Genomic DNA, 21,954 nt, shown 5'->3' with positions numbered 1-21,954 from the left:
TGTGTATGAACAATATTCAAAAGCTGTCCCTGTTTTTGGCCCGTTGCCCCCGTCATCCCCATCCCACCACATTTTTTTATGACTTGTCCAGATTTCACACTCAAATAGTTTGAGGGGTATGTCACACAGAGAAAAAATAATGTTAGTATATTAAAATCTTCATTTTCTTTTGCATAGACTGAGGAAAGCTTATTTTAAGATTTAACCTAATTCAGCAAGTTTGTTACATGGCAAATGCAATTGCCATCTCATAGACACAATGAAGAAAAGCTTTGTATGTGACCCAGAAATTGAATATGTTTAACACATCATTTTAGGAATACAGATATATTCCACTCAAGTACGATACACATGAATTAAAGAATACATGTGTCACAAGATAAGAAGGCTCCACAACTCTTTTATTATGGCATCAGGTGAGCAATATTTAAATTCTTCTATAGCATGTCTGCACTGATATATTCTATTTATTATTTTTGTCAAATTAAATTCAGGTTTGATTAGATAGTATAATTACATCTTTATCCTTACAATTATAACTTTAAATGATGATAAACTTATCACATAAGATAATGATTAGAGTTTGATTTACTGACTTAAGCAAATCTGTCCTTAGTACAAAACTGTCAGTTTTTTAATGGAAGATGTTTCTTTTCTGCTAATGAGTTGCTTTTAATATTGTTCTAAATAAATTATCCATGTCAGTATGGATACTTGTCTGCATTATGAATGCCCTGTTCTAAGATGTTATACAGACATTCGATTTAGTAATGGCACCATGCACACTAGGGAGCTACTTTTGTGGCTTCACATTTTCAGAATAATTGCTCAGACTTTGAAATATGTACACATTTAAAAGCAATAATAATTGAAACAAGATCCAGAGCAGACAGAAATCTATTGCGTTGACTAACTTCAGAAAAAAATATGAGTTTTATTCCCACTAGGGAAAAGCACTTATTAATATTATAACTGTTTTGAGACAGTACATACATGGAAAATTGTTCCTTGGATTGAAAAGTAACAGAGCTTTATGTCCTCACTCCAGTATGCATTCCCATGATATTAAATATTAACAGTTACCTAAATGTCTCAGTTTTTGCAGTAAACCTTAACAATATAAGGTATGATGTGCTTTATGTGCGTGGCACACACACACACACACACACACACACACACACACACACCTAAATGCCCCCCACACACACACACACACACAAACACCCATTTGTACAACAAATGAAAAAACTGCTTTGGAGTAATATATGTAAACTTTTACAATGACTTCAAAACTCTATGTCTCATTTAGTAACATTTTACAAAGCTTTTTGTCACATTTAAACTGTCACTTTGATATTTAGAAATGGGTGGTAGGGAGTTATTTCCCTTTGTGAAGCACCAGACACGTTTGAATAATATGTATTGAAAACTGTAGTTTTCTCAAAACTTTCAAAGAAAGGAAAAAGGCAATTGTGATTTTTTTTTATTAACTTTCTTATTTATAAAATAATAAACTGACTATGTAATTGACAAACTAAGCAACTTAGATAAACAAAGGAACATGTGAAAGAATAAGAAAGGCAGACCATGACTGTGGGAAGAAAAAGGAGTCTGTGACATAAACATAGAGATGAATGGTTAATTTCCACACTGCTGTCATGTATGCATTGTGACATGCATATGATAGTGTCCTATTTTGCGTTCATTAAATGGCTCTACATGCCTTGTAGAGCCACCAAATAAAGATAAACAACAGAGTATGCTAATGAAAGCATAAGCAGCTGAAACATGCTAATTAACCAATTCAAGATGGTGCAGACATTCAGGAAGTTATACAGTAACTGTCTAGAGGTGGTGTAGCCCTTTGCCTTGAACACCAAATCCTACTGGAACAATGCTGCCATCACATTTAGAAAAAAAAAGCAATGTTAGAGACTGCTGCCACACTTATGTGCAACAGCTCAAATGTATGCAGCTGGTGCTGCAGATAGACTTCATCCAAGCAGAAGAAGATTGTTCAGACCTCATTTAACACATCACGGACAGCATAATATTGAAATAGTAGAGTGATACAGGGTTGGTAGAAAAATATTACAGGAAGTCTGCAACCTCTGCCGCCCCACCTCAGACACAGGGGAAATTGAGGAGAACCTATGCCAGTAAAAACTAAGGAATGTGTAACATTCAGGATATTAACTACTGATACATTATAGTGACCCCACAGTCCCAATAGTAGTAAGAGCAATGGTTCTTATAAAAAAGAATCTGCAATCATATTTAGATATGTTACCAGTACATGTAACTCCATATGAATTGCAGAAGGAGTCATTACTGGGCACATTGCGGGTGCTGCGAAGAACACTTGTGGCTGAGATCAAAGATTGAAACAATACTAATTTCATGAACTTTAATCATACTTTGACTTAGGAATGGGATCCATTCCTGTCATGGCATCAGAAACCCAAAAGATCTGGAGAAATAAAAAAAAAGGGATATATGAGGGGAGTCCCAGGCCTCAGCCTCCAAAATATTGCACCAATTTCGTAATGCTGTGCTAGAACTTGCAAGGGAGAATAGCTATTTTCCATGCACAACAAATGAGTGAGTAAGAACAATGCATGCATTTTCTGCTGTAGCATACTTCCTCAAAGTTTTGGCACTATAGACTGCACTCAAATAGAAACAAAAGCCCAACCTGGTGATCTAAGAAGGACTTACATCAACAAGAAGGGGTTCCACTCATTTAACTGCCAGGTTGTCTGTAATGCCCAAGTGATTATCCTCAATGTCTGTGCAGGTAACCCAAACAGCTATCATGGCTCACATATATGCCACACCTCGCAGCTTTACACAAGGTTTATTAAGGATGATGCTCCACAAGGTAATCTACTGGGTTATTTGGGTTATGCCCTGGAACCCTGGCTCATGATGCCCAGCAGAAATGCACACACACCCACAGAAGAAGGATATAATAATGCCCACACTCACAGAGTGTATGTTTGGCATGCTGAAGTCATGGTTCTGCTATTTAGACACATCAGGGTTTTTCCTTCAGTATGGCCCAGGCATCTGCACATAAATTCTCACAGTCTATGCCATATCAGTTTGATGAAATAGCTGCAACAGGGACAGCAAGGGCCAGGACCACATATTCTCGGACCACAGACAGGGCCAGCACCTCCAGCACATACATATGAGGATTCTGAGGGAGAAACTCCCACTACAGAGGTAGCCTGCAAATGTAGGTGTGCACAATATGCCCTTGCCCTGACTAAGATGCAACTGATAGCAGACACACACTCATCAGTGCAGGAAAACACATAATAACCTAAGTACATACAGATATTAAAAGTGTTGCCATCCGATGTCCACAAACTTTACTTACCCATGTAATGTCTGTGTACAGGTAGCATCAGACAGAGACAACACCAAAGTACAATGACTCATAATTGCAGTAATGTCAAGATAAGTGCGTAACCTGTATTATATGAACCTGCATACTGTCAGTCATAAATGCACTCAATCAGAACCTGTGTGTGACGTGTCAGCCATTGGAATTCTTTGCTTATAGGAATGATATCTGCAGTGTACAGGTATGCATTGTACACAATAACTGCCATCAAGCTGGTCACTAATACACTGTATGCAAAAACAATAAACAGGACAATAATAACAACAGTTTCTCAAGTAGAGCAATAAGTAGGAATGCAATATCATTGGTATGAGTGCATGACTTACAATACTAAATAATGAAAAAAAAGCTTTCCAGAATGAGTATTTACAGAAACATCTACAATCATGTTATGTAGCAAATATGCATATAATTAGCATAGTGATAAAACCTCTGTTAGCCATCAGCTCTGTGTATCAAATATATATGCAACCTTAAGTCAAACCCAAATGAAAAACGGGCAGGGCATAGTCATCATCCATTGCACAGGGTGGGGTGGAGGTGGGGCAGTAGGCCAAGGCTGACACCAGAGTAGTAAGTGTGTGTGAGTAAGAAACACAGAACATTCACTAAAGAAGGAAATACTTCAGGGACACTAACAGGATATATACCCTAATCAACATTAAGGTTTTCTTAGCTTGCATGTGTGTGGGTTGATATGGGCAGTTTTTACAAAATGTATGTGTGCCTGCATGAACACAATCAAGCTCTGTGCTAGTACTACATCCTGCCATGCTGGGCAGGTGTGAGCCTTGCATAGTAGAGTTATTATTTCAGTGTCATCACTCATAACCATGCAAACTGCCTCTGCCAGGAGTTGCACTGCCACTTCTATATTCCTGTTTGAAGTGGAGGTGCTACCTGAATGTGAGTGATGTGTGCTGGATGAGCTCTTTTCACAATTACGTCAGGGACCATGACCCCATAGCCTACTATGTCTGGGTGTGGACACCTCAATCACTGACAGAGCAGTGTAAATAGTGCCACTAGAGGAGCAGGATCTAGCATGGCCACAGTGGCTATAACACCAGGAGACATTGCAACTCTATGGACATGTGGATGCCAGCCCTCTCCCAGCAGACATTTCATCATAAACACTGCCAAATCCAGAGTGTCAATCATCCTGTTCAATGAGTAATCCACACGGTTGAGGCAGTCACACATGTCAGAATGCTCCATGTTTAGGACTCACACATTCTTTTCCATGGCCCTTGTGAAACATGCTGATGCCTTCTTGACAGCCCTAAACATATGTCTGATGCCACATAATGACACAGCAGCATCAGGGTGAAGGTGGACAATAGGTATCCTCTGAGCACCTCTAGCAACTATCCTGTGTGGTGCCATGTCTTGATAATGGCCACAAGCAGACTCAACCAGCTCTGCAGTTGGAATAACCACACTACCCCAATCAGCCATTTTACTCTCACACTGTCTTATATGTGAGATCTGATTGGAATGGTTCTGTATAGGCATACTGACTGTGTCCAAAATCAGGCCAGTGGATGTGTAAGTTACAACCTCAGTGTCAGACTGAATCTCTGCCTCCTCTGACTGTGCCTCTATTTCACTGAACCTCTGCACCCTCTGACTGCGCCTCTATATCACCACCATCATCATCACCATCAGAGGCTACCAATGCTCTGACATCAGGTGCTATGAGTTCTACACTGTCACTGTCAGGCTCACTTGTGATAATAATCAATAAACACAAGCAGGAGAGAAATAGTGAGTGGAAATGATCCAAACTTGGTTCTACACATTTGTATTAAACAATTTCAGATGCTAGAGGAATGCAATACTTTTACTCTCTCCTCAGACTTGCATCTAAGTAATGGTTATTAGTAATCAGAGAAAGTTTGTGCTTACTATGTGCAGGTGGTCTTTCATATGGTAATTCTGATGTCCCTGGAAAAAGGGGGGGTCAGTGGAAAGAAGAATAATAAGCACCACAATGCAAACGACACAAGGACAAGAGAATAATGCTTGGCCAAGCTTCTCCTTAAGAAATGTCCCAGGATCAATGAGACTGACCACCCCAGCATAATCTCTGTTTAACTCTTCTCTTTTGTAAGGCACAGGTAGTGATGTTTTCAGGTGTAGAAACAGTAACACATACAGATGTCTAGAATGGCATTACATGTCTAATATAGCTATCGGCCTGTTGCTCACATCAGCATTAATATCAAGCAGTTTCTTTGAATCCTCTCCTGAGCCATCTGAATCTCTGACAGTGGTGATTCCATAGCAGGACCCCCACCTGTAGCCATCTCTTGTCATGCCACGCAGCTGCCCTCCTGCATGCAGCTATAATCATATCAATAGCATGGTGCCTCACCTGATTATAGTTTCTGGCATGTCCACCCATTGCACTTATGTCAAGGATCATCTGCTGCCATATGCTTTTTCTGGCCGACATATCACCTCTGAATCTATCATGTCGGAAGGCTCCATGGCAGCATAAGGCTTCAGTGATGCCCTCATTCTCTGCATCACTGATTGATGGCTTTCATGGAACAGATGATTTGGGTGCCATAGTCCTGTATGACATGAAACATAAAAAAAATTTTAGCACATGTAGAAATCATTCTCCTCAAATCGAATCAGTGAACCCATCCTCACCACAAAATAACTGAATACACAATGCTCATTTCAGTGTATGCACAAGCTAAGGAAGCCCCTCCCCCTAAAACGCACAAAAAAATCAATTAAAAAAATGAAATACATTAGCATTACATTCATTTTGTTAACATGTCTATAATGATGACAGCAGTTGTGTAAGTTTCTGCTTGTGGGAAATACTATCAATAAATGGGCAAAATGTCAAAGTCCAATTGCCCAGACAATTTCCATTGGCCTCTCCACTGCTGTGAAGGTTGCCATAAGCCATCTGAGGAGCCTAACACCTCAGTTAGCTACAAATGCATAGCCTTCTTGAAGTGGATGATAAGCACAATACTGTTGTGTGCTGTATCTGGTGAAATTCCAATTTCAAATGATAACATAGTACTGTGATTTAACCATACTAACTTGGAAAGCATAGCAAGAACTGACAAATGTGCAGTATACCAGCAGTGAAATTTTTTAAATTATATGCCTGTCAAAATTCTTTTTTTTTTTGCATATTACATTCAAAATATGAAAATGAAAGCAGTTTATGAGGAGGACAAACATACCTTATAAAATAGTGCAGTAATTTGTAGAACAATCTCCTCAAAGTAACTAGCAGTAATGGTCTGTCTGTATTCAATCAGTCTCAACTCCTTCCACTTCCATAGCTACACCATTACCTTTATATAGTGTAGATTCTACCCACTGAATACTACGAAGATGCAAATGAGGTGTGGAATCATTAGCATTCCTGAATACCGACAGCTATACCAACAGCTATACAATTGCATGCATTCACTCTAGGACTGCAGGGAAGAGCAATGACAATTGTTAGCAGCTAATGGCTTGCAAGTACTATTGATTGCTCTGACTACAGCAAGCAATACTGCAGTGACTCCTGTCTCTGAAGAGCTTGCATCATGCGGATCTAGATGTTCAAGCAAATGAGAAAGTAACATTTTCTGATCCTGTGTTGGTGGGAAAGCTGAGTATGTGTTGTTATTGCAGTGAAATGAAGGTTCAAATGCATGTAGTGTTCTGTCTCACAGAGTTAATGTATATTTTCTGAGCATATGAAGAAATCTAGGAAACTTCACAGTCCTACCTTTTTATTGTTGTTCCCTGATATTTGTGAATCCCGATAAGTTTATTTTTTTTTAATCTTCATTTGCGCATGTTTGGGCAATGCTCACTGTTGACTGGCAGCATTTCAAAGCAGCGAATGAGAGACCACTGCCCAAGGTACATACTGCAAAATATAATTTGACATACCATCAGTAGTGCATTTCAGAGTGGTGCAAGCAGGCTTTGCTACAGCACTCTAAGAGCAGTAAAAGAAGAATCTATATATTGTATTTATGTGCCATTGTAGCACGTGTGTTGAAAGAAATTATTTTCAATAAACAGGAAACAGGAAGCAGGGTTTGAATCCAGCTTGAAGCCACATGCTGCTTGGAATTTTTACAGCAGGTGTGAAAATGCACCTTGTGTTGTGTGGCATATAAATTGTTATATGTTTTTTTTTTTTCTACACAAACAGGACTCATGTTGAAGGAAAGAGTCTGTGTTATTTCTGTAATCTTCATTAGCACAGACCGTTTTGTCAAAGTTGCACAGTATTACTAATGTGTGAGTGATGTGCATATGCTGTATACCTGTTTCTGTGGCAGAAGCTGTAAATGTAGTGACTTTGGTTCTTAAATGAGCCGCTCTGGCTTTCAAATCTATGTGAAGGGAATGCAGAATTGCTACTCCACATGAATGAATTACTTTCATCCGAACTTTTTTTTTCCTGTTTCTTTCCTTGTGCACTTGCTCACTGCTGACCCCATGCAGTCAAGGTTACCTGCTTATGGAAAAGTGAAACATTTTATTTGGGCATCCTTCTGTAGACCAAATAGTCTTAATAGCACTGTGTCACCACTCTGGATAGTACTGAATGGAGAACATCCAGCTGCTATGTTTCTGTGGAACTAGGTAAAAGTGCAATGACTTTAGAGGTGGAACACAGGTGATCCATGGTTTAAATCTAGATAGCACTTATTTTTGCAAAGGTTGTCAGAATGCAATTTCTAGAAACACTTTGATTAGGAAACACCACATAAAATCAATAATCATAATTATATTTACTGCAAGAAAGATTTCATTAATACTTTGATAAATATTTTTTTCTATGTAGCATATCTTTTATTTATTTATTTTTATTTTACATTTGTTTACCGGGCTGGTCTGACTGGATATATTTCCATTTTCAGCAGTGGCCCGAGGAGAAAAGCTCCACATAGAGACAAAACACAGTTACGTTATACATAAAAAGAAAAAATAAGTAGCAGGTTAATCATGATTCAAGACTACATTACAGAATTCTACATACATACCCTGTAGAGAAAACAATTAAGTTGTAGTTATAGAAATACAAAATAGAAAGGTTCTGTAACAGTAAAATATTTGTGGCAAGAGTAGAGCACATTCAGGAAATTTCTTTTACATTCAAAATTCTTTAATGGATTGTAATAGATGCTACTTGTAAAAGAAGTAGATTGTTAGGGAAACTTTTCAAAGTGTAGGCAGTAGAGAGCGAATAGAAAGAAGGTGTTAATATATCTAATTAATAATTTAGTTATAAAACACAGTTGAATGTGCATGTGAAATTGGTTTAGCAGGATAATTATGGTAATGAATTAAAATGTACTTGCAAATGTATGATGGACAGAATACTTAAGTTAAATCATCTCTCCTCACATATCTCAACTCTGTGTTTAGGACAGCATGTGTAGTAAAGTATGTGTGTATCCTACCTCGGTCTGTATTAATCAGCTCATGAAAGTCTATCCATTTGACATACATTTCAAACATTAGTACTGCCTCATTCATGGGAATGCATTTCACAGGACTTCATAAATTCACACACACACATACAGGCCTATCTGAAGTATATCTCCATTCATACTGAATGCAGTTTATCTGTAATGAGCATGGTTGAAAGTGAGTTCTCCTGTAGCACTGACAAATAATCACCTTCATTAGATTCCACATGGTCAACTAACTTTTTGCAATGTGTAATTCCAGGAAATTATGACACAAGTCATCCTAGTTAACCTCAAAGACACCAAGGATAACAAGCCAAGCCACTAAGCTTGTCAATATTGGGCTTCTGAAAAAGTGTGACTATGCTGAGCATCATGCATGGCAAATCTCACTGCCGTGTTTTACAACTTCTTTGCTATTTGATAAAATCCTTTCCATTTTGCTTGCAAATGACGGCCACCACTTATCATAGCTGGCTTTAGGCACCAGTGAACCCTTTGGCTGCTGGGGGCCCCCTGTTCCTGCCCCCCCCCCCAACCATTACCAGTTATCTCACAGCTAGTTATCTTATCTTGATATTTTGTAACATGCCTGTGTGGTTATTACTTCTTTAATTTTCATTACAGTCTAACCTTAGAGGTGTGCACAGGAGGTCATTATAGTTTGTGTTTGGGCTGAGGATCGTGTGGTCATTGTTTCTTTTTTTCTCACAGACCTCAGAGGTGTGCAAAGAAGGTTATTATCGCTTGTGTAGGGGCAGTATACTGTCTAGGTGCAACAAAATAGAATACATTACTTTATTAATTATTTTTTTCACCTTCCTCACAATCACATTAGTCATCTTAATCATAAATTATGCTGAAGTCTTCACTGGATGAAAAATTAGTATAAAAAGAAAAACAAATATTAAAATGCAGTTCAGAGCATATAGAAAGTTACAGGTTATTGAAAAACCTGAAGAGTAAGGCAAAATGTGAGAAAAGGAAGGAAAATGTAATGTGCATGATGTGAGGAGCCCAAGATTTGAGGAAACAGGGGAGAGCACTGGAGGAACATGTGTGTGTGTGTGTGTGTGTGTGGGGGGGGGGCAATAAACCTAATGCACCATTTTCCCTAAGCCCACACCTGTACACAGAGTTGTTGTAATGTATGATTGTAGCAACTAAATGCCAGTAACTATGAATGTCCCTTTGTGAGATGGGCCAACATAGTATGGTACACAGGATTGTTGTAATGTAAGAGCACTGAAGCTGCAGATCAGTCTGTGCATACTACTCCTCAAAGTTTGCAGCATGAATAAAAGGTTGCATTGTAGGGGTAGCAGTGACCAGGTGATACTTAGACTGGAAGTGCATAGAGGGCCCCAACTTGACATTTGCTGGGGGCGCTCAAAATGCTAATATCGACCCTGGTACTTATTATCATCATGCATATGCAGCTGGCATGGCTCTGCATGTTTGCACGCTAGCCATTACATGTGAGTTTGGAATCTGGTGCCAATTCAGACATAAAGTTGCTGCTTGACTTCTGCAGACATGGCTGGTATTAGAGATGATGGTCCTGAATTTAGCACACAAATGTGGGGTGTTGAGGATTCCAGGATTTTTGTGGCATTCCTCACGAAGCACTACTGCCATAGGCTGCTGCAGGAGGACTATATTGGGTCTAAGACTGAGGCTTGGAACAGATTAGTCAAGGCTGTCTCCAGTGCAACTGGCATGCCACTCACTGGAGAGAATTGTCATCACCACTGTAGTGAACTTAAACAGGGAAATAAGGACCTCCTTAATTGATGAGAAGATTAGTTTGGAAACAACTGACATCCCTCAGTAGTGTAAGTATACTGACCCATCAGTATTAAATGATATAGAATGCAGGACACAGCCAACACTGTTATTTAATATACTTTCATGTCTCTTCTTCTCTTCCTCACTGTCGTACAGCTGCTGAAGACATTGTAGTGTACTGTGAGGCACACTAAGAGAGTTTAAATCACCTCAGAGTGGCAAGGGATACAAATTCAACAGGTCTTTCTGTGACCCTAATAAATATTGTAATTGTATACAATATGTCAATATTTAAATAAATAGTTATATTTCTGATATCATAGCAGTGCAGTTGATTAATGGAACAACAGAGTAAGATCTGCCCATCATGCCTGAATGTGGCAAAGGTATACAGGCCGGACAATGATAAGGGTTCATTGTCTGAAATTATATAGTCATTTGATATACCATGGATCAAATTCTTTTTCTTTTTTGTCTCACCCCATTCCTTTCTCTATCCTTTTTTAGGGGGCTATTTTATATGGCTTAAAATGCTCTGTTATACATTTCTGGTTATAAAAACTGACATGCAGCACAGAGTGGGAGACCAGCCATTGCAGATCATCCTGCCATCCCTCCACAGGTTGCAGCACAGATACCCAGCATGTCATGATCCCAACCTGTCAGTACTGCCTCCACAACACCTGCCTTATCTGCTTCATGTGTATCATGTAGCACTACTGGTGCACTGGTACCCTCCAGGAGTAGTATCAGTGGAGGTGGTGATTTTATCACCTGGCAAAAGCTGACAGGGTTGCTGGAGGGTAGAATGAAAAGGGGCCTTGGTGCCTGAATCAGCCATGTTGAAAAGGTGCTTCATCACATTGTCAAGAAAATGCCACATTGAGCACTGACACAGGATACTGAGACAGGAGAAAGTGATGACATTTCTGAGGGTGAGAAAAAATTGTCACTGTTCTCAGGCTTGACATGACTGCACCTCCAATGTCACCTACAAATCCCCACTCATGGTGTACCCCAACCTTCTGCATCCATCACCATTCTTGTCTGTCTTGTTTGTCCTAAGTGTCTATGCCTGCTTCTTCACCTAACATTCTTACCTGACCATTCATAAGCAACCTTCCCAAACAGTCATTTCCATTTGAAAGTAAAAAAAATGGCACCTGTCCCACAACAAAAATAATGATGCATACATAGCTATCCACCTCAGCTAGGTGTCTTGTTGACACACATGATTTGATACAATTGTCTATACAACATCATTCTGTTGTCACCTATCCTTGGCGTGGTAACATTCCAAATTCAACAAATGCTGACTACACTTCTCCATTTATGTTGTGAAGAAGTGGATAGTGATGGTTCTCTCCTACTGCCTTCCTGCAAATTCCTCTATTCTTTCCTCTGTGTCCTCCCCGCTGCTTTCCCCTCCATTTCACCACTTTCCTGTCAACTTCATTTTCACGTGTTTTATTTAGGTGAAAAAATAGATTCACACACAACACATATGACCAAAAATAGCCCACAAGAAAGCCTTCACATGCCTCCCACCTCAGCATATGCACAGATGTTGGCATCTCTCACAAATGTTAAGTGACAGTGAATGGCTGTTCATGTTCTATGACAAAACCTGGTCTGGTGTTGCTATCACCCACAGGAGTCAAGTTATCTTAATGCAAATGTGCTTAAACATGCTTTGCTATTAGACTACAGAGAAAAGGAAAAGCATTGTACACACAATTTGTGATAATTTGTGATTTCCCTTAATGCATGTCTTGTATATACTAGGTATAAAAGATTTTAAATACATTACTCATGCAATTTGACCAGGCAACATATTTATAACAGTCATTTCTAGGTATTCTTAGTCATGATAACATTTTATTATAATAATACAGTCTTTGTAAATGATCCACTTAATGGAGATAAACCCTGCTTCAACTCTGCTCTTTAATTTCGCTCTGTGAGTTTAAACCTTGTGCTGCAAAGAAAGCTAGGTTTACCAGTGGATTTTCACCACTAAGTACTGTCCAAAGTGCTGACGGGTGCACATTGCCACTAAGCCTGTTTGCACTGTAGTAGGCAAACCAAATTTAAGTTTTTCACTGTTACCTTCAACAGTAAGCCTGTTTTCTCACAGTGTATCATCATAACCCGGGGAAGGCAAGTACAACACTTAAATTTTCTATTGATCCTTTAAGCTAACATGGAAAAGTATAGAGCAACATTCAGAGCCTATTTCTACATCATGCCAAGATAAAAGCTATCTGCTTTACATATAATAGGAATCCTAATATTTCCTCTTTGATTCTTATTTGTGCAAAGTTTGGCAGGAAGCACCAGGGAACACCATCAAACACTGTCACTTCACTGTCTGAGTTCAACACATCAGAGTATAATCACGCATGCATTAACACTTTGCCAACAACCGCGTGAATATGCTTCTCAGCATTGTGCTTTAGGAAGACTTTTGGAACAGAAATGCATGCTCCTAATGGATTATATTACCTCAGTACATGGAAAATATTCAATGTACTCATGTGAAATGCAGTGATTTGTGTGCGTAACTGAACACTTCATTCTGGACAGTTAGATATGCACTGCAGCATTGACACTTACAAATGACATACAACTACATACAGCCTTAGCACACATAAATCATAATTTTTCTCCATCCTGCATTGAAACATTAAATATTTCTTCATACTGAAAGTCCTCATTGCCCATGCATGACCAGATACTACTGCCATTATCAGTACTATTCATGAAGTTTTACATACCATCAACATAACCTGATGATCCATGAGTGATTCATTGTCCATCCTGTCTTTCACAAGTATGAGTTGCGCAAGATAGGATGGTATATGTCACTCTCAGTTCTGCAGTATACACCAATGACAGCATAGCTGACATAAGTTAGTGGTATGTTGTATTCTTCATCATAACATTGCACTTAGTCCATCAAATCAATAAATATGGATTTGTACAAAACCTTCAACATTACAATATCTTCTCTGACACAGACTCAGAAGCTAATACTATCTGCACTGCATGGTCACACTTCAAAAATCATATTTCTGTGTGATGGCACTTGCATTCAGTACTCTATCCTCTAGGCTGTGTCAATAGATAGGTAGGGAGTTCTAATCTCACAGCAGTCAATATGTGTGTGTGTGTGTGTGGGTGTGTGTGCATACGTGCGTGCGTGCGTGCGTGTGTGTGTGTGTGTGTGTGTGTGTGTGTGTGTGTGTGTGTGTGCAGTTGTGTAAATATGACATTAACTACTGTTGACTTCAGTAAATCATTAGCCTGAAGTAAATTTTACATTGCAGTGTCAGACCCTTCTCCTAACATCATCCTCTCTGCAACACAGTGCAAATGTCATCCTCTATAAAGCACACTGTCACACACTATAAAAGTCAGACTTCTCTGGTGTTGCTTGCATTAAGTACTTTGTCCTCTAGATTGTGCAACTAGATAGGTAAGGGGTTCTAAACTCAAAACAAACTTGTGTGTGTGATGGTGGGCTATTGTATCACAGGAAGATTAATTCAACATGTGTGCTCATTTGACTTCCAATTGTGAGAAATATTTACATGGTCAAATCAATCCCCCATTCCCTTTTCATACTGCCCACAAGCACATACTGCCTGCAACACACTGGCTAAGTCTTCATTTCAATCATGCTATCTCACTGCACTAAAGTCAGATCTCTGCTGTGATGCGTGTATATAATACACATGTGCACAGATTGTGTCAGCCAATAGGTAGCGAGTTTGAATGCAAGAATGAGACTCTCCTTATTATGTGTGTGTGAGAATGTAAATGGATGCAGGAGTATAACACACCTCTTACTATTCACAGCATTTAGACGTACACCTAGCTGTAGAAGTCATTTTTGCACACATCTGCTTTGCATGTCATCCTTTCAAAAATACTGTGTGCCTTACATGCAATCAGAGTTCTTCTATGGTGCATGTGTATAATACACTGGTGTATAGATTCTGTCAGGCAATACGTAGGGAGTTTGAATACAGGAATGACTGTCATCTGTGTTGCTTCCTATTACTGTGCAGAACAGAGTACAAATACATATATGAGGAATGTCTATACAGTGTGCTTTTACAGTGCAACTACTTTTTAGCACAAACATGAAAGTAATACACAATGGTGATGCCATCCAGTGACATGTGCAGTGTCACAGTTGGAAAATAAATCTATGTTTGTGCTTGTATTTCAGCAAACCTTCATTAGCCTGTGATGTTAGCTATGTAGTTCATGTGTTGACATCACTGCTTACAGTCAGTGTACATGTTAACAATGTTGTCACCTACATGTGCTATGTTCATGAGAAGTAGATGTTGTTTCCTGTTTCAAGTGTTTATTTTACATTTCCTTTGGAAAGGCTGTATTGAAGACCAGTGCTATTTGAATAGATTGTTATTCCATCACAGTTGTAGTGAGCCACCTCCTCAGGATTGAGGACATATGATGATGTAATGTATGTTGTTGACTAAATAAGACATTGTACAGAATTGTTGTTCTACTGTCACAGTGACAACAGCAGAGGACTACAGGTCTATCTATGTATACCTAGCATCACGCAATGTTGTCTGACATACAGCAAGATTTTTTTCTGAGTAATTACAATGATACTTCTTCCTTGATTCATATACATGATGTAATGATTTCACATATCTACACATATGATAATTGTCAATGCACTTATACAATGACACATGCATTGATCCTAATATGGTGTTGATTTTCTTAATGCTTAGGCAAGTGTTCCAAACCAGCATTGAGTGACTGTAATCATTTGTGTCCTTAACTGTTCTTTATGAAATATAACCCCCCATTATATTTTGTACATATAGAGTGGTAGAGGCCTCCACCTTCAATTTTAAAAGATAAAAATGATGGGCAAGTAAAGTACAGCTGATTGGATGACTTTACATAGGTGGATTTCAACAGCTGTGATAATAGTTTCACTGTGGCAAATGTGATTAACAGCCCATTGTTATTTGGAGTAGTTGCACAGCTTGATATTCAGTTGTAGCATAAGGCTTCATTTTGTGTGAATGTACTGATGTCATACAACAACGAATACATCATGTCACATGTATGGAGCACATCTGAACGTAGCATTGGATTTTGTGAAAGTACACATATGTTCTACCAATGTCATGGTGAGAGTGCTACTGTAGCACATGTATTGAGTACTGTGGAGTACACAAGTGTTTTCCAGTTCTTAGGTGGTATGTGTACAGACATACAGAGGAACCTTCCTTGACCATGGAACATTGATATAGGACTTATCAGAATTATGTGCACATGAACAAACTCATTTAACTGCCATCTGTCTGACATGCTGATATGAATTCATTCTCAAGGATCCTTTCTTAATTCACACATTAATTTCATTTGATTGTCACAATAACCATTGCTACCTCCTGTGGCAGAGGCCAACAGTGCACAGCTCTGTTGAATACATTGCATCATAGTGTAATGTTTGCCTCTGTTCTTATCTGTTGGCACAATAACCGTGCCAGTCTGGAGTGCCCTATGCAACGGTATTAGATATGTCACACTCTGCTCTCACATTTGTAACACTACACATCAGTCTGGAGTGCCCTATGCAATGGTATTAGATATGTCACACTCTGCTCTCACATTTGTAACACTACACATCAGTCTGGAGTGCCCTATGCAATGGTATTAGATATGTCACACTCTGCTCTCACATTTGTAACACTACACATCAGTCTGGAGTGCCCTATGCAATGGTATTAGATATGTCACACTCTGCTCTCACATTTGTAACACTACACATCAGTCTGGAGTGCCCTATGCAATGGTATTAGATATGTCACACTCTGCTCTCACATTTGTAACACTACACATCAGTCTGGAGTGCCCTATGCAATGGTATTAGATATGTCACACTCTGCTCTCACATTTGTAACACTACACATCAGTCTGGAGTGCCCTATGCAATGGTATTAGATATGTCACATTCTGCTCTCACATTTGTAACACTACACACACCTACATATGGGATGCATAACCATTAGAATATTGAGGAGCATAATTCCCTTCAAGGGTGATCCTCCTTGTTCATGTCTTACACTTATTTCTATAGTGTGCTCTGTTAATACACATTTCAGTGTTGATATTGATGGGATGGGTTTGATTCTTGCAAAAGGAGAATCTGACTTCTGAGCCATTCCTATTTTCCAGCATTTCATACAGAAAAAATAGAAGCTGTGCAAATATCCCATAATGTGTGTACTGTCCTTGCAAACTATAATCTCAAATTAGCATGTCAGTGACATTCATGTCATGTAATTCCCCTCTGTTACAATGTGAATTTATGTAACTGTCACATCCTACAAAATCATGTCTGCTTTTATTTCTCTACTTTTAATCAGGAAGTGAGACTGCCATTAATTATTCTGACATACATATTGCAACATTTTATTATTACAAATTTGTCTTTGTGACATAAGCACTTTCACATCCATTATCTTACTAGAATTTGAGCATTTACCTTCCCCTCTTACATATTTCTGTATACATCGCATTGATTTCTGTGCACATTGTTCTCAGTTTACTTTTTGTGTCTGGTAACCCATGTACTGTAGTTGCCTTTGCCATTTCCCTCCCCTCTTATTACTGTATTCATACGTTACATTTATATGCACAGTACACTCAGTACACTTTTCCTGCTAGTGTACAGCATACATTATTCATACGTTACATTTATGTGCACAGTACACTCAGTACCGGTTCCCTGCCAGTGAAAAGCATACATTATTCATACGTTAAATTTATGTGCACAGTACAGTCAGTGCACTTTTCCTGCCAGTGTACAGCATACATTATTTATACCTTACATTTATGTGCACAGTACACTCAGTACACTTTTCCTGCCAGTATACAGCATACATTATTTACGTTATGCAGCTCTTCATGCTGTCCATGGGAGCATGCTTAGCATATTTGTTCAAAGTCAAGCATGTTTGTTTACTGTGTAAGCTTGTGCTGCTCAACACGTTTTCGTAGCCACCAATACCATTGCTGGCCAAGAAAACTTACTTGTTTTCATGTAGGTGTGATGTTGTTAGTGTTGCTTATCACGCTAAGACGTAAACATCATGTAGGCTTTGCACGAAACCTACAAGATTGTTCATGAAACCACAGAGATAGTTGCCAAGTATGTATTACAATATTATTTATTGTCATCATAAAGCTGCAAAAAGAAAATACTACTACTACTACTGCTACTACTAATAATAATAATTATTATTATTATTATTATTACTATTATTATTAATCTGATTAGCTATGCAAAGTTTTTGTTATTTATTTTCCATTTGTTTACAGGGTTAGTACACTTGTTTTGATGAACTGAATCTTGAAGAACAGTTTTTTTGCCACGGGGGGGCAACCCCAACCCCCCCCCCCACATATATATGCCAACTCTGAGATAACCATACCTTGGAGAAAAGAGAAGAATCCAAGAAATGGCCACCTCGGACTTACTATATGCAAGTCTGTTTTTTTTAGCCATCCAATCTTGTGTTTTGGGAGTCATTCAAGCAGATCCCGATATTGCAAGCAGTTACCAGATGTACATGTGTTAGTGAGAAAATAATGCATTGAATGTGAGTAACTCAATATGAAATCAGAATGAGTGGTTATCACTATGTGATGCTGACTACAATGTAGAACTTACATGCAGCTTATTTTTGAAGGAATGCTTTTAGTTGGTAGTAGAATGCAAAGAAGGAGGGGAGTATGTGAATATGCAGTAGAATGGAGTTATTTTCTGTGGAAATAATGAAGAGAAACTGTGGTTGGGGTTGTGCAATTTATGTCTAGGGGTAAATAGATTTAGATTATTATTGTTTTGAGATTAAACATGTAATTTCAAGATCTCTTTAGTCAGTCTAGTGGTAAAAGAGAAGAAGGTTTCTATGCTTAATCATGTGTAGCAGAAAGATATCCTAGAATCCAGTACCTATTTGCTGGACTGGGAGGCAGTTATCCATTGTGAGGATATCGCATTACTGTTCCCATCCCGGGGATAATGTAAGAAATCTTTGAATACTATTTGTAGCAGTTGTAAAGGAGTGAAGGTTTTTCTCCACAACATTTACTAGATGAGGAAGGTCATATTCAACCTGTGCTGGGAGAATGCCTTTATCAACGGATGTTCTGCTTGGAGGGGGAAGGAAGTATGAAATGTTTTGACAAAAGTGTAGCAGATGTTATTTTGCTTTCTGAATATGATTTTGGAAATTGCTTTAATCCTACCATATCCCTAGATATTTTAAGGTTAAGACCACTTTAACGGTTTCATTGATGTTGTGTTATATGGCCCAGCTCCTGGTAAAAGAAGTTTGTTTTGTTCTGGTCCTAAAGATCATGAGGGCTTAGCAAGATTTTGTAGGTAAGTCACATGTGTGGGTTGGAGAGGGCTATTTGTAAATTATTTTTGAATGACACAAGGGAGGTACTGGATCTACAGATGACCATGACATCTATGTATAGAATGATTTTGATCATGGGCAGTTCTGCAGGAAATTTGTTAATAAACAGAACAAAAAGAACTGTTGCAAGATTTTAGTCTTGGTGGACTTCTTTATTAGAGATGTTACTGAGATGGTGCTCACTCTGATTTTTGATACAGAATTCCATAATTCACTTTTGATCAAATTTCTGAGATCTGAATTAAGAAAGATGACTCTTTGAATCAGTAATACTGCAGGAAACATAATCAATCATTGACCATTGTAGGATGGGGATACAGAGAAGTATACAGTCTTCCAGCATCTTGTCAGGCATTTATGAGCCATAACAACCATATACATAACAACAGAAGTTGTGAGAGAGGAAATGAATAGGGGGAATAGCCAATGTACAGTTTACAGGGTGTAGATAAATGGATATCATTTCCATAGAAAGTTTATTATATATCTGCAAGTTAATTCCAAACAGGGAAGGAGCTTGAAGCACATCATAAACTATGTGACTAATTTTGCAGTGTGTCATCTGAGCATCTCTATTATTGACTGGGAGTCCAAAAAGATATCCTACCCTGTCCTAGTGTCTGGAAGGAAAAATGTGCATTATTCTATGCAACCACATGTAGAGCCTAGGAAGTCAGAGTATTGAGATAGATGGTAACAAAAACATATTTTAGCCATGGATAAAAGATAAGTCTCTTCAAATGCCCTCACTTTCTGCCAGAATAACTTAGCTGGGTGGGAGACCAGAGATGTTATGTTCCCTCAAGAAGAATTATCTTTCCAGAAGTTCATAAACTGTGTCAGAATGCAAATTCAAATAGAGCCCAAAGCGCAAAATCTTAAGCATTTTTCTAGTACTAAAATATAATATTGTTGAAGGTAAACAAGATAACTTGATTTGGGGTAAAACTACTTCATATTTAAAGCAGCATCATTGTCTTCTCTTCCTAGAGGAGCTGCATCACAAAGCAAAGATATTTAGTCCTCTAGAAACTTACTGTTTAAAGACTGACCCTTTCATTATACCAAAGTAGAACCAGAAAACATCACTGAATCAAGCGCAGCTACTATATGTCTTTTCAATAGGGTTGCAACCTTTCTTCTGAAGAAGGAAAGCCAATAAAAAGTAATGCTGTCTGACTGGAGCTTCAGTGCCTCACATTTCTACATAGGGGACATCCACTTCAGATATCATATGGGGACAAAATAGTGTAAATCCAGCAAAGGGGGAAAAGTTGAGCTTAGAGGAAATGAGAGATACAATCTGGCCATCAAAATGTTACCTCCATGCTTACTCTGGCCTTGCATAGCTGCGCTGACCATAATCCTCAGAGTGCAACAAAGGAACCTAGACATTATTTGATGTCTTTTGAAAATTCTGCAATTAGGAAAATGAACCAATGAGTTCAAATGATGATAAAAGTAAGTAAAGTAGTTTGAGAAAAACTATCATGTTACCAAGTATCAGCTTGTTTTCCACTGGCTCCATTACTATGACAAGTTGTTGGAATATTCCTCCAAACAAACACCTAACATCTGGTACAGCCTAAACTCAGTTTTTGAGAAGGCCAGAGAAATATTTACTCCAAAATAACATAGACTGGCAGTGGACCAACAGACAGGCAAAGCAGAATGTTTATATCTGAAAGAGAAGCATTTCACATAAAAAAACATGGGACTTCTTAAAATGGGTGTTGCAAGAAGAGATTGCTTGGAAGTTATGAAGAATATTTCAGATTCTAAAGACATCATTTACAGCTAGTATTATGTATAGTTAGTTCTCCTCTATTTCTCATGCCAGCCTGATTGACATGGGTACCCTGAGGCAGTGTAACAACTGCCTCATGTACACTGATAAAGCACTACTCCTAAATCACTCAAACTCAGTTTGTGAGAGATGCATATACACTAAAATGTTGGATCCCTTGCTCACTCATTCACAATACAGTGACACTGAACAAGTTGTCAGCACACATACTACACCTCCTGCAGAAACCATGCTGTGACACAAAACATCATATGTGGAGGTGCTCACCAGAAATTTACCTAAACACCAGAGACCTCCAAAACACAAACATACTTCACCTAATACGTACCTACATCACTCAATGCACATAAAACCACAAGGACAAGTGTCTCACCAAACAAGCCCCTTAGGAATAGCACATCTAAACCAAATGTTTTAATCATAGGAGACTCTATAGTGAGACACACAGATGTCCCACTCAGCTGGACAAAAAGAAGATTACAGTGACCTGTCTGTCAGGTGCCAGGATCCACCAGATCATGCACGCACTCAAGTCTCTCAACAACAAGTACCATTACAACTCTGTTATAATTCATGTTGGTGTGAATGACTTGAGACATACGTCACTGGACTATGAACAGAAACATGACTGAGCTCTCTGAATATGTGTCTCAGGCAGGTAAGTCCCTAGCCTTGAGCAGCCTACTACCTTCACATAAGATAATACCACAATATAACAAAAAATGTTTGACCTGAGGGTCTTTACAAGCCTAGCCATTAAATCCCAATATAATACTAGATGAGAGATATTGTCTATGCTCAAGATTTTTCTAGCAAGGATTATCCATGTTTAGGAGAGAAACCAGGGTAATCCCTGGCAAAAATGTACGGTTTCCCATCCAGTTATCCAGGTTGCACTTAAACAAGTTCATGGAGGTGCTCTGCTTGATATGGATTGGAAGCCTATTTCAGAAAAATGGAAACATCTGAAAGATGTCTCTGCCTTTCTATCAGATCCTG

Source organism: Protopterus annectens, chromosome 2.part0 (genome assembly GCF_019279795.1).
Source record: "Protopterus annectens isolate FY-2018-M chromosome 2.part0, PAN1.0, whole genome shotgun sequence".
Lineage (NCBI taxonomy): Eukaryota > Metazoa > Chordata > Ceratodontiformes > Protopteridae > Protopterus > Protopterus annectens.
Note: the sequence above shows the minus strand (reverse complement) of the source record.